This window comes from Trachemys scripta, chromosome 7 (assembly GCF_013100865.1).
Source record: "Trachemys scripta elegans isolate TJP31775 chromosome 7, CAS_Tse_1.0, whole genome shotgun sequence".
Lineage (NCBI taxonomy): Eukaryota > Metazoa > Chordata > Testudines > Emydidae > Trachemys > Trachemys scripta.
The window spans coordinates 95,134,488-95,148,127 of NC_048304.1; the positions used below are offsets into that span (position 1 = coordinate 95,134,488).

The 13,640-nt window shown below is 38.1% G+C and overlaps 1 protein-coding gene across 8 annotated transcripts in view; it reads right to left on the minus strand.

The window, feature by feature from the left end:
* Positions 1-13,640, minus strand: part of EXOC6 (exocyst complex component 6) — a 184,453-nt gene that overhangs the window by 126,420 nt on the left and 44,393 nt on the right. The gene's annotated exons all lie outside the window — the stretch shown is intronic.

Consider the following 13,640-nt stretch of genomic DNA (forward strand, 5'->3'; position numbering starts at 1 on the left):
ATTTTAAAAGACAAAATTAGGATTTTTACCCATCTCACTTCATGTAAGTGGATTTATGACCTTAAAGGATTTGGGGGAGAACAAGTTAGCCTTAGCTATCTTTTTTAAGGATATTCAGACAGCTTAACCCATTTCAACAGTCTCCCTTTTTAAAATATTACATCTTTATATGGCTCACTTATTTTTCATCAGCTATTAATGTAGAAAAATAAATGCTTAGAAAAATAAATTGAGAATTTTTGTCATATGTCAAATTAAAAGAAAAATGATTATTTATTTCTGAAAATGCTGTACAACCACCATAATTTGAACTCCCAAACTTGTATGCCAAGTGAGCAGTCTTATCCACAGAAATACAACTTTTTTCTTTTTTTTTAAAGAAAGGACGAGCACTCGTCTAAATTTGCTATGATCTAGGCCAACAAGTTGCAATAACAAAAAATTACTCACAATGGACTTTTAAATGATGTATAGATTTTAGTATAATGTTAATTAGGAAATCACAGACTTAAAATAATAGGAAAAAAGTCATCAAATGCCTCTTTTTACGATTAGCTTGATATATCAAAATTTCACACAATTCCATGCTATCTATCCAAATTCTTCATTACACTAAGAGCCTGTAATCTGTGGAAAACTAATATACGGAGACAGAGATGCAAAATAAAAAGAGTACCAAGTAGTCAAAAAAAAAATCCCCTGCATAAAGTGGTACTAAATTGAGGAAACAATAGAAACCCCTCAGATGCAACATGCAGTGTACGCCTTTTAGATTAAAAATAGATGGCTTTGTTCATTTTCATTTTATTTTGTACAACATTCTGAACACATAAAGCGCTAAGTGCTTACTATTAGAACCTCTCTCTTTTCAAAAAGTTTCCAATGTGTTCTCATTAGAACCCAACAAGTTGCCCCATACTTTCCATTCACCCCCACAGTCAGACTCACAAACACCATGAACTGTTAGAACCCAAGGCGAAGCGAGAGGCACAGGAAACATACAAACCATACGATATGAGACAGCCTACTATATTAGCAGGTATGATAATAAATTGTTCTGTCAACAAAAATGTTGCCAATCACTCAGCATGGAAGCCATTTAAAATAAATTAAAAAAAAAAACATTATTTTGGGCAGAATCCTGACTTCTGTAATTTAAGAGTAATGGTACAGAAACTTCCTAGTCAAGAAGGAAAAGGGGTCAAGTTTAGGTCAGGCTTAGTTAATATGTTTTCTAAATGCAATCTTTTTCTTAGCGTATATGCAAGATAACCCCTTTAGTTCAATTTTAGTTGTTTGTGTTGTAGCTTTAGCTTGTCTTTCTCCTTATAAGCCCCACACAATCAATAAGGGAACTGACTGACTGACTACATGATGGAAAATTTAACATACACAAAGTTCTTTTAAAACATACAAAGTAAAACTGGAAAAAAACATCTCTTTCAATTATGGTAATTGTATGTGTTAATTCAAAATAATAGTACATAAAACTTTTGTGAATACATAAGCAAAAACCACCTGAGTATTTCAGCTGTAAATTTTGGTTCTATACAAATTCTCTCACTTCAAGACGGTTGAATTCAGTATAGTCAAAGGATGGGGGGGGGGGGGAAGGAGGGAATTGTTCTTTCTCCAAGAACACAACTGCTTTCAGTAGACTGCAAACAAAGTAGTTTCAAGTGTAAATTAGGAGCCTTTGCTTTATTGTTTATTTGCCTTCTGTTTATTTTATATAAAGCAAGTAGAATGTTTTCAATAAAAAGGGTTTTTTGGTCTGTGTGTGTGTCTGGTTTTTTGTTTTTTAAAATAACAATGTCCAAGAGGGCCACATGGTGAAACTTCTAAGGAGGAATAAGTCTATAATAGCATCAAAATCATATAAAAGGTTTTTATTTAAATTATACAAATCAGCTTATCAGAGCACAGTTAGTTCATCTGGAAGGTTTTGACGGCTGTCTCTAAGATCAAAATTAACATAATCCATTTTCAATCCATTCTAGAGTTGCTTACTAATTATATATATAAGGTCCTGAGCGCGTGCGCACTCTCTCTCTCTATGCATACACATACACAGGACCTTGCCCCTTTAACATCTGTTCTGATAAAGCACTGAAGACGTAATTTGAAAGTCACCAGCAGGTTAGGATTTAAGCTACAGAGTTTTGCATATCATTTCATGGTGTTATTTATTTTAATTTTTTATCTAGAAAATATTATTTATGTATAAATGGGACACAAGAACTTTGTCATAAACATTATTAGCTCTCAGCAAATGTAATGAAATGTACAAACTGAAAGTGACTAATATAAATGAGTTAAGCAACAATTTAAACATTTTAAAATGTCCTCCTTTAAGATATAGAAGTGCATGGTTACTACCTCCTCTGAGCAAGTCTTGCAAGAGTAACTTAACTAATACCCAAGTTTTGAAACTATGAGGACATAAAAATGTGAAGTAGCAATAAAAATCATATGACATAAGACAGCAGAGGGCTGATAAATCGTCCCATCAGGACCAGAAATCCACCAATAGGATTGATTTGATCCCCACTGACACCTCCAAAATACAAAAACTTCTAATAATATAAGGAAGCAGATTTGGTGGGAAAACAAAAAGAAAAAAATTATTTATATCTGAGTTCACTATCTTGTTTTGATACTTAATTGACCCCTTACAGATTGTCTAAGCCCCGTCTACAGGATAGGGAGGCCCACCTGGGAAACACAGAGGCTACACCACACACTTTTCTAAAAGAAGTTCAGAAAGGCATGAACCTCCTTGCTGACTAAATTACTTCTGCGCATAAAACAATAAATGATACTAAAAATGGCATGGAGGAGTTCCAAGAGAGAAATGCATAGGTGGAGTGTCAAACTGAGGGCACTGAATCTTCATCTCAAGCCATAGCTGCTGGAAATAAAGGTGCTGGGGGCACTGACACACCTCCTGGCTTGAAGTGGTTTCCATTATATACAAGGTTTACAGTTTGGTTCAATGGATCTCGGCACCCCCACTATAGAAATTGTTCCAGCGCCCTGGGCTCAAGCTCAAACTAGTAAAATCAACTAAAATTGCTAGAGAATCCAGGAAAAAAATGGAAGACATGGGGGACAGAGCAAGAAAATTTAATCTGAAGGAGATTAATTTAATCTCGCTGAAGGAGATCTGCTTTTTTCATACAGTACTTCAGCAAGAAAATCTTTGCAACAGAGCCTTCTGACCATGGATTTAAGACCGAGTTAATTGTAGCCATCTCCAAAAACCTGCTGCTGCTAATAATAAGAATAAGAAAGAAAGAAAGAAAGAAAGAAAGAAAGAAAGAAAGAAAGAAAGAAAGAAAGAAAGAAAGAAAGAAAGAAAGAAAGAAAGAAAGAAAGAAAGAAAGAATCTTAAAATTCCATGGCAAAGAAAGAAAAGCTTTAATTAGCCAGAGAAGAGGACTGAATCTACAAAAAAGGAAAAAATAATGTTCTTCTCTGACATGTGTGTGCCCACTCGGAGAAGAATGCTATATATACTACTGTAAAAAGACTGAATGAGAAGAGAATATTCTTTGTTCTTTCATATCCTGCCTAACTCAGAGAACTTTATAGAAATCAAATTAAATTCTCCAGCAGTATAGTGATATCTTGGAATATCAAAAGGTATCTAAATAACTAACATGTGAACCTAACCGATAGCCACTGAAAGATAAGCCAGAGAAGAGGAAAAGAGATGAACTTTTAAAAACTCATTAGTGCGTGTTTACTGTTTACTTGTTTGAAACATTAAAAAATAAGGGTGGTAAAGGATGCTATAGACAGGGAAAGAGATAGCTGCAGTATTCACATGTGTTTCAAATTTACAATTATACAATATCTTTACTTTATAAGGAAATTATAATAATTTTCTCTTCTCTAATTAAATTCATATCATGCAGGGTCCGACAGCATTCTTTTTGCAGAATAAGAGTGTAGCTCAATACTTTTTATTTAATTAGTAAATGTTTACCTCTAGAATAGGTGTTATTTTTGTACAATTATGTAAGAGGTAAAAGTTGGCACCAGTATTATTTATTGATTCCATTACCTAGTGGGGGCTACTGATGAAACTGTAGGAGGAAAAACAAAGCAAGCATTGAACATTAAGTTATAAAACCTAAAGATAGTTACAAAAAATAAAAAGTATATTTTTCAGTGTATAAATTGGAATGATATATGATGGGGATACTAGCATTATTGCTATGGGATGTGCCATAGAGGAGGTGGCACTTAGAGGAAAATTTTTTGTATCTGTATCAAATCACTACGTGTGCACTGTCCCCTGCCCCCCTCCCCACTCCCCCCAATGCATACACGCATTATGCAACAGGGCAGGACAACATTTTTTTTTTTTTTAAGTAAAACTGATATTTCTAACATAAGATACAATTAGATCAGAGGATGCAACACCTCAAGCAGGAATTGAAAGGACTACAAATAGTGTAATGTTTAGGGGAAAGCCAAATTTTTCTCCCCCTACACCTCAGGAATGATACTGGTGATGTGTTTTTCCTCTATGGGAGTAGGGGGGAGAAAACCCCAGTATAGCATCAGGGCAATTGGCACTGACTTCAGCAGATCCAAACCAGGACTTCCTGGAGTTGATCTACATTGTAGCAGGAGAAGCTGCATCTGCTACAGTAAAAAATTTGCAGGTCACATATTATGAGCTCTCTGTATATATCTTTCAAAATGGAGTTTGCAGCCTGGTATAGATAAATACAGAGCAAGAGCTCAGTCTCACACAGATTCTTAGGCTGTACAAATTCCCCAAATCATCACATTCAGGAGAGAAAACAAGCTAGGGAAGGAGATTCTAGGGGGAGAAGCAACCCAACATGCAGGTGGTCTACACGAGGCAGGAGACCATGCTTGCTTCCTGGACACAGATGGTCCCTCAAGAGAAGGATGAGCTAGTGAGAGGAACAGTGTTTAGGATGTTCTACATGACTCGATTCAGACTGATCTGAAGCATAGCAAGAGAGCTCTCTTTCCTCCATGGATAAATTAGGGGAACATTTGCAATGACAAACATTCCTCTGTGGATAAAAGTGATTTGAACTTTCTTTCTCAGAAACTTTCCCGTTTTCTGAGAGTGTTGCCTAGCCCAGACTTGTAAAAGAGCTGAGATCCTGAGCTTTTCTAGGAACAAAAATGATGTACTCATTGAGATCTGTAGGACTCAAGACCATAGGTATCAGTGTCCTCAGACTTGCAGGATGCAAATGAGGAAGAGGGGAACAGGATGAGGGGTATAGGTCTTTTGAGAGAACTAGGAAGCTTAAGCCATCTTCCTCGGGAAGGAGGGATTGGTCTCTCAACCAAGTCAAAAAAGCTACATAGTAATGGTGGGGATTCAGAGCCATCTGTGGGCTAGTAATCTCTATTTAGTTCCTTCGGGGGAAGTAATCCAAAGAAGTTATTGTGATCATAAAGAAGGCAACGTAGATTACAAACACTGGGGTACTGCATGAAATACTTAAGGCAAAGAAGCATACACCACATCAGTCTTGGGGAACCCAAAGTCTAGCATTTCCTTCACCTCTGACCAAACCTTTCCTCCTGGAAGACATGCTCACTTCTGAGTGGGCACAAAAAGCTAACAGAATGGGAAAAAGGCATGTCCTGTCTTAAGAAAAGGCCCCAAATATTCAAAAAATCTGTTAGAAAACTTTTAAACATTTAATCAGCTTCAAAAAATTCAAGGTGGCAGTGTCCCATTAAGGGGGAGTAACCCTTTCCTTCAACATGTTGAAAAAAAAAATTCTTTAAGGAGATACAAATACTGTGGTTTCCTCTAAAGGGACCCACAAGTCAGAATATAACCATAACAAACTCTTTAGAAAGTTTTGATTGGTTACAAAAAGGAAGGTGAACAATCCTTAACCATGGAGCATGCTAGAACTTTGGACAGCAAAGCACTGATTCAGAAGTACAGGTTATTACGGCCAAGGCACAGTGTGGGTTGGCAAAGACATGCACTTATGTAGGTATACAATTTAATTCATCCTTCAAACAAAAACATTTTTTTAAACTTTGTTTTTGGAGCAATTTTTTCTCTCATATATAGAGATCTCTCAATATACAAGGAGAGGTGGAAAAAGTGTAAAATCGTATAAACTATGAAGATTTGGTAATTCATCCTTAATTTTCAGTAATTTACTAAATTCCAGTAATTTTCTGAAACCTCCCGAATAAATCTGACAAAGGGTTAAGAGGCATGTAAAGCAGCTGTCAGAATACACAAATAGAAGCAAGCAATATGGAAAACCAATGTTTTCGGGGGGTCATCTGGAAAGTTGCTACTTTAAGATATCTACACGCATATTCTCGGTTATCATTGGCTTGAAATCACCTACGCTTCTTTTATTGTCTAAGTGCCAAAAAATGCATCATTAAAAAAACCAGTTAGACTATCAAGACTTCTGGTGTTGAGTTAAGTTAAATATATCATAAACAATGACAGTGAGAAAACATAATGTTATCAGCATGTCATATTTAAACAGTTTTAAACATTACTTCTGAAGATATATATCACAAGTTTTTGTTTGGTATTTTGGGGATTTTTTTTTTAACACAACTCCAGAAGGCTTGATTCAAATTTTGAAACAATATTTGACAAAGAAACTTACTTGGCACTACTCTCCTTTCCTTTTCCTGACTCAGTGTATTGCCTATTTAGATTGTAAGCTCTTTGTATGTCCTGTCCTCGTACTAGTCTGAAAAACACCAAACTTGCTGCTGGTGGTATATAAATAACAAATACTAATTAAAAAAACAACCTTACATAAAATGAATTTCATATTCAATATGTTCATACAAACTGGTTTTAAAAATGGTCAGTGCTAACAGAGAAAGAAAGCCATAAGACCTGGGTACAGCTACAAAAGTAAAAAAAAAAAAATTAACGTCAAAGAGTCACCATCTTGACTGCAACATTACTTTTGTGAAGGAAGGGAATCTCTGTAGCCCAGTGTTTCTTAACCTTTTCAATACCAGGCAACAGCTTGCTGCCTTCCTAAACTGTTTCAGGGAGATCTCAGGGACTGGCGCCGGTCCACAGACCAATCATTGAGAAACATTGCAGCCAACTACACAGCTTAAAAACTTTTAGATTTAAAGCACTTCCTTTAAAAATACTATTCAAGCAATCCAAGAGGGTGGTTGCAATAGGGACTGTGCAATTTCTGTAGTTTTCCTCAGACAGCAACCGTTTACAGCTATTTTCTTCACAGGGATTGAACTTGAGTCACCTCAAATACAAAAAAAAAAGCCACCAAAAAAAACACAATATGAAAGAATAGGAAAGCACCACCTGGCTTAACCCACCTGCCTACTTTTGGTCCATCTCAATGCTTCCCACTTGTTATTTAACCAGACCTTTAAATCCCTTCCCTTCTATAGGAACAGGTGTCTCAAACTCATTTGTATTCTATGTTGACCAACTTTCCACTGTAATATACTCTATAAGTTTATTACCATTTGGGGTGGGGGGAGAAATTCTGCTTTCATTCCCTGCTCACTCCCACTATCATCTTTTTTTATGAAAGGCCACCTACTTTTTGAACCATTTACCATTGTGAATAATTTATCTTAAGAAACTATCAGTCTATCAATTTTGAAAACATCACAAAGTATCTTTTTTTACAACAAGACTGAGCCACCATCTTTTCCTTGGAAGTTAAATTATTGATATCTGTTATTACTTTAGTTGGCCTATGTTTTGCCTTTCTAAAGCAGCACCAGCCTTGTAGTACAATGATCTATATCATACTATTAGGATTCTGTGATATTGCAACCACATAATTTGCTGTAGAATTTACTTTTTGCCATAGAATTGTGTCCCAGCTTCTCAGCTTTCATTTTGAAAATGTTTCTGGTTCTTGAAGAGATAACGTGAAAAACACAAACCAAGCATAAACTGATGTAGTGATGCTTGCCTGAGTCTGCAAAGTGCCTAAAACTAAAACTTTGAGATTTGTGACCTGCCCCTTTCATCCTAAATAGGGACACATGCTCTTCACAATTTGGGCATTTTCCCAATATCTCATAGAATTCAACATTTTTGCCAAGCACTTCACCATTTTGCTGCAATCAGGACTCCCAATACTTTTTTCCCCTCTCTCCTTGCACTGTGACGACATGCCTATATCTGACTCCTGCTCTCCAGCTTTCCCTAAAAGAAGTTATTTGAATTACAGTGCATGCTTGCTGCACTGCTCCATGAAGCTAGGCAAAATTGGATCAGAGAAGCAGAGTTGGAGTCCAGCTCGTAACCAGGAGAACCACAAGCACAGACTGGTGAGCTGGGGGATTTAGAAAACAACACAGCAGTTGAGAACCGCTCAACTAGAGACATTAGCTATTGTAGTCAGCTATCAGCTTCCCTCTTCTCGGGGTACACTGGAAAAGGAAATTCTGAGCTGGGCTACGTGGAGAACGGCATGGGAACAGAGACTTGGAGCTTCATCTAGAGAGCACGATGAAAAAATCCATCCTCAAAAATAGTCATAGCTGAAAATAATCAACAACGAATTTAATGTCACTTCATATATTTCAACTGTGAGCGTTTGTTTGCCTGGGGATGAGATGAATGGGAATTAGAATAAATTTACATTGCCACAGAATTTAGAGGTTGCTGCTGTGGAATTTGGTCCCATTGTGCTGTGGTTATATACTGCACTCATATAGCACCTTTCCTCTGAGGATCTCAAAGTCTTGGTAAAACGTACGAATCTCAACTCTGTATGAGATAAGGAACCATTGTCTCCATTGTAATGTATGGGTAACTGAGGCACAGAAGGGCTAAGTGACTTTCCCACAGTTACACAGAAAGTCAATGAGAAAGCCAGAAAAAGAACCCAGATCTAAACCTCACCCACAAGATCATAGTCCCATCCATCTTTCCTACATTGGCTTAAATAAGGTCCAACAACAGCCATAGCAATCTATTTATTTGTTTACAGACATTTCTATTGCACTCATTGTAGTACTGAGTGCTTCCTACAGTACACTAACAATGTCAGTGCTTTTGTATCTCTTTCTCTAACAAATCCTGTTGTAGTTGTATATCCATCATTTTCTAAAGCAAAATCTGTAACCTTATTCAAAGACACATACAGGCAGCCACAGGCTATAAGATATAATATGGTTAAATAAAAAGCATGGTATGATTAAGTCACTTTAAATCAGTCTTTAAAAGAAAAAAAATAAAAGCCTGGAAGATTCATTATAATCTATAAACCCATAGCGAGTAATAAAACACTGGGAGCACCAACACCCCTTCCCTTAAGCCCCTTTCTCCCAAGAGTTAACCCCTCCATAAAACTCTCCAACGAGTCTTGTCTGTTTAGAGCAGACTCCTCATTTATTTTTCCTCACAACTATAATTCTTGTCAACTTGCATTATACATGGCTCAGGAGATAGTTAAATGGGATACAGAGCCTTTCACCCCTAGGTCACCAGTTCAAATCCAGCCCAGGTTGGTAGTGACCAAAAATTGTTACCAACAGATGGCTGTTTGGAATCCACTGCGAACCTTCATTCTGGCAAAGTAAAGCAACACATATTCCAGACACATACTTTGCATTATCTTAAAAGGTGATGTCTATAGTTGGAAGTAAATGAGCTTCTACTCTTTTGGCTTCTTTACGATGTGTAAAGAAGTCTTAAAAGGATTTTGTCCTAAAACCAAAAAATGCCACACCTTTTTCTCTGCTTGTTTTTTTTTTACATTAGCAATTCTGATCTTGTCTGCCATTTTATTGAAACTGGAGTACTAGTGAAATTATTGCATTTTAAAAGATAGAAATCTGAGAAATTGAGGAGGAAAAGTATTTTTATTAGTTTTTTGTTTTTGTTATAATTAATTTAATGTTAATATCCAATAAACTCTTGTGAGAAAAAATGTCTTTGTTAAAGAGTCAACACCCTTATCTTTTCAATTAAGATTCAGTTCAATGAACATTCACATTCCACATCTCTGACACTCTCAAGAAGTTCTTCCTGCAAAAATAAGCAAGACCAGACTTGCCATTCATTATATTTGTATGGTTTAAAAAAAAAAACAGAGGAGAAAAAGCTTCATACCTCCTTTACACATCATAAAGGCAAAAAAAGAGGACAAATTTAATTTTAAAAAATCCATAGAATGTTGCCTTTAAGTCAGTGAAATATTTTTGTGTTACAAAACATGCCTGTAAATGGAAAAATAGTAAATTGAATTCAAAATAAACTATCCCATACACCTCACACTCCACTGTGGAAAAAAAACTGTGCCTCATGGCTTCCAAGAATTTCTATTAATGTGTTATTTTTAAGTGCCCATCTGTTTATTCTTTTCAGCTTTTTAGTCAGTTTTAAAATTACAAATATTCTAATATTCAATTATAAGCATTAGCTTAGACTATGTACAACCTTTCAGTAGCGATATATACTGAACTATTAGTAAGTATACTGGATTATTGGTACATGACATGAGTTTGTGACATAAGAAGCCTATGCAGACGTAATCCCTGTTCCTCAGCTACTTTAGCAAAACTTAAAGAACACAACATCATGTCTGCTTGGCAGATATAAGATGAAGTCATTGAAGTCTCACTGCAATGGGACCAGAATTGTTGGAGAGAGGGAAGAGGAACCTGTGGAAGTCCCTCCAGTGGTACCATTGCAGTATTAAGGGGAACATGGCTAGTATACAGTCACTCTATGGCAAGGATAGGCAACCTATGGCATGCGTGCCGAAGGCAGCACACAAGCTGATTTTCAGTGGCACTCACACTGCCCGGGTCCTGGCCACCGGTCCGGGGGGCTCTGCATTTTAATTTATTTTTAAATTAAGCTTCTTAAACATTTTAAAAACCTTATTTAGTTTACATACAACAATAGTTTGGTTATATATTATAGACTTATAGAAAGAGACCTTCTAAAAATGTTAAAATGTATTACTGGCACGTGAAACCTTAAATTAGAGTAAATAAATGAAGACTTGGCACACTACTTCTGAAAGATTGCCGACCCCTGCTCTATGGCTTTGTTGCCTGGCAAGCCACAGGAAATTACCACCAGAATTAATGTCAACTTCCACAGGATACCACTCCATGCCCTCTATGCTCCCCCACAGGGAAGACTAAGTCATAAGGAAACAATAGTCCAGGGATTGGCAACCTTTGGCATGTGGACCATCAGGGAAAGCCCCTGGCAGGCCGGGCCGGTTTGTTTACCTGCCGCGTCCGCAGGTTCGGCCGATCGCAGCTCCCACTGGCCGCGGTTTGCCGTTCCAGGCCAATGGGGGCTATGGGAGCGGCGGCCAGCACATCCTTCGGCCTGTGCCACTTCCTGCAGCCCCCTGTTGGCCTGGAACGGTGAACCACAGCCAGTGGGAGCTGCGATCACCCGAACCTGCGGACGCGGCAGCTAAACAAACTGGCCCAGCCTGCCAGGGGCTTTCCCTGACGGTCCACGTGCCAAAGGTTGCTGATCCCTGCAATAGTCACACAGTTAATGACAGAGCCATACTACTGAGAAGAAAGGAGCCTGAGCAGTAGCATGAAGATACTGTCTCTCATCTTGAATGCTCTGAGGCAATGGTTCTCAACCAGGAGAATGTGTACCCCTGGGGGTACACTGAGGTCTTCCAGGAGGTACATCAACTCATCTAGATATTTGCCTAGTTTTACAACAGGCTACATAAAAAGCATTAGCAATGTCAGTACAAACTAAAATTTCATACAGACAATGACTTGTTTATACTGCTCTATATACTATTATACGGTAAGTATCACACTGAAATATAAGTAAAATATTTATATTCCAATCAATTTATGTTATATGGTAAAAATGAGAAGGTAAGCAATTTTTCAGTAATAGTGTGCTGTGACATTTTGTATTTTTATGTCTGATTTTGTAAGCAAATCATTTTAAGTGAGGTGAAACTTGGGGTATGTAAGACAAATCAGACTCCTGAAAGGGATAAAGTAGTCTGGAAAGGTTGAGAGCCAGTGCTCTAGACCTCCATGGGATTTCAATACAGCTCTGAGGATACTGATACTATTAGAGGACCTCCCGCTTCAGCATTCCTTCTAGTGGGATGATGATGACATGTCCTAACCCCTACTCTGTTGGGCTGATACCTCTGTAATGCCACAGTTCTTGACTTGCAGTTTCCCATGTAACATTTCCTCTCCTGCAAATTTTTCTACAGGAGGTGACATAGCCCTAAATCTTTAGAGGACTGAAGTTTATTTTTAGCTTTGAAGACTACTGATGAATACTCAATAATAGTAAAAAAAAAAAAAAAAAAAAAACAATCAACCCCAAAGAACCAATGGGAGTCAAACTACAAAAATAATAGATTACCTGAAATCAAAATGCTGCTAAAAAACTGCCATTGTAGCTCACTCATGTGATCCCTCCATGAGTCCACTAAGTAATTTAACACCCCTGCCAATTATAAAGCCAGACTGCTCCTGTCCTGTGCAACAGTGCAAGGAAGTGAGAGGACATGACCACTTTAACCAGGGCCAGCTCCAGGCACCAGCTTAACAAGCAGGTGCTTGGGGCAGTCAAAGGAGAAGGGCGGCACCTGCGGCAATTCGGGGGCGGCAGGTCCCTCACTCCCTCGAAGGACCTGCCGCTGAACTGCCGCCACCAATCGCGGCTTTTTTTCTTTTTGCGCTTGGGGCGGCAGAAATGCTGGAGCTGGCCCTGACTTTAACTGGTGTGCTGTATCACCACTTGCAGCATGCAGGAAGCAGCAGGCTCCACAGAACAGCTATTCTAGCAAGCAGAAAGTGATAGCTGTATGTTACGGAGCAGGAGCATACGCTACAATGAGTATAGGTCCAGGGAGTTTACTTCCTCTTCCCAGAAGAGTGGATAGGAGACTGTGACTCAAGGATTCAGTCTCCCTCTAAGGGCAGGTCTACACTTCCTGCCCAAATCGGTGGGCAGAAATCGATCTCTCGGGGATCGAATTATCACATCTCGTCGGGACGCGACAATCGATCCCCGAATCGACACTTCTACTCCACCAGCGGAGGTAGGAGTAAGCGCCGTCAATGGGGGAGCCGCGGAAGTCGATTTGCCACCATCCTCACAGCGGGGTAAGTCGGCTCCGATACGTCGAATTCAGCTACGCTATTCACGTAGCTGAATTTGCGTATCTTAAATCGACTCCCCCCCCCCCCGTAGTGAGGACGTAGCCTTAGGCTGCTCCAAAGATACTGCAACAACATGCTGCCCCTTACTCTGAGAAGATTGCAAACCAGTGATCTAGCCCATAGGTAGTAAACAGCAAACACTAATCCAACTCTGACGTCTAGAGAATGTCTTTTAGAGTTCACATTTTTGTGCATATAGTAAAGAGAAAATCTTTACACATTACACTAATTGTTTCAAATAAATAAGAGACTAACAAAATTTCTGCCTCTAAAGGAAGATATATAGGAAACTGAATTATACATTTTCATGTACTGTGATAGATTACCGGGGTATTAATGAACCAAAAAGGGATCATTATTTTACCATTTCTACTGAGCTCCCTAAGGATCACTTTTATTCTTGGTCCTTAAATTGTTTTAGAGTATTAATAAAAGTTTATACTTCATGTCATAAAATA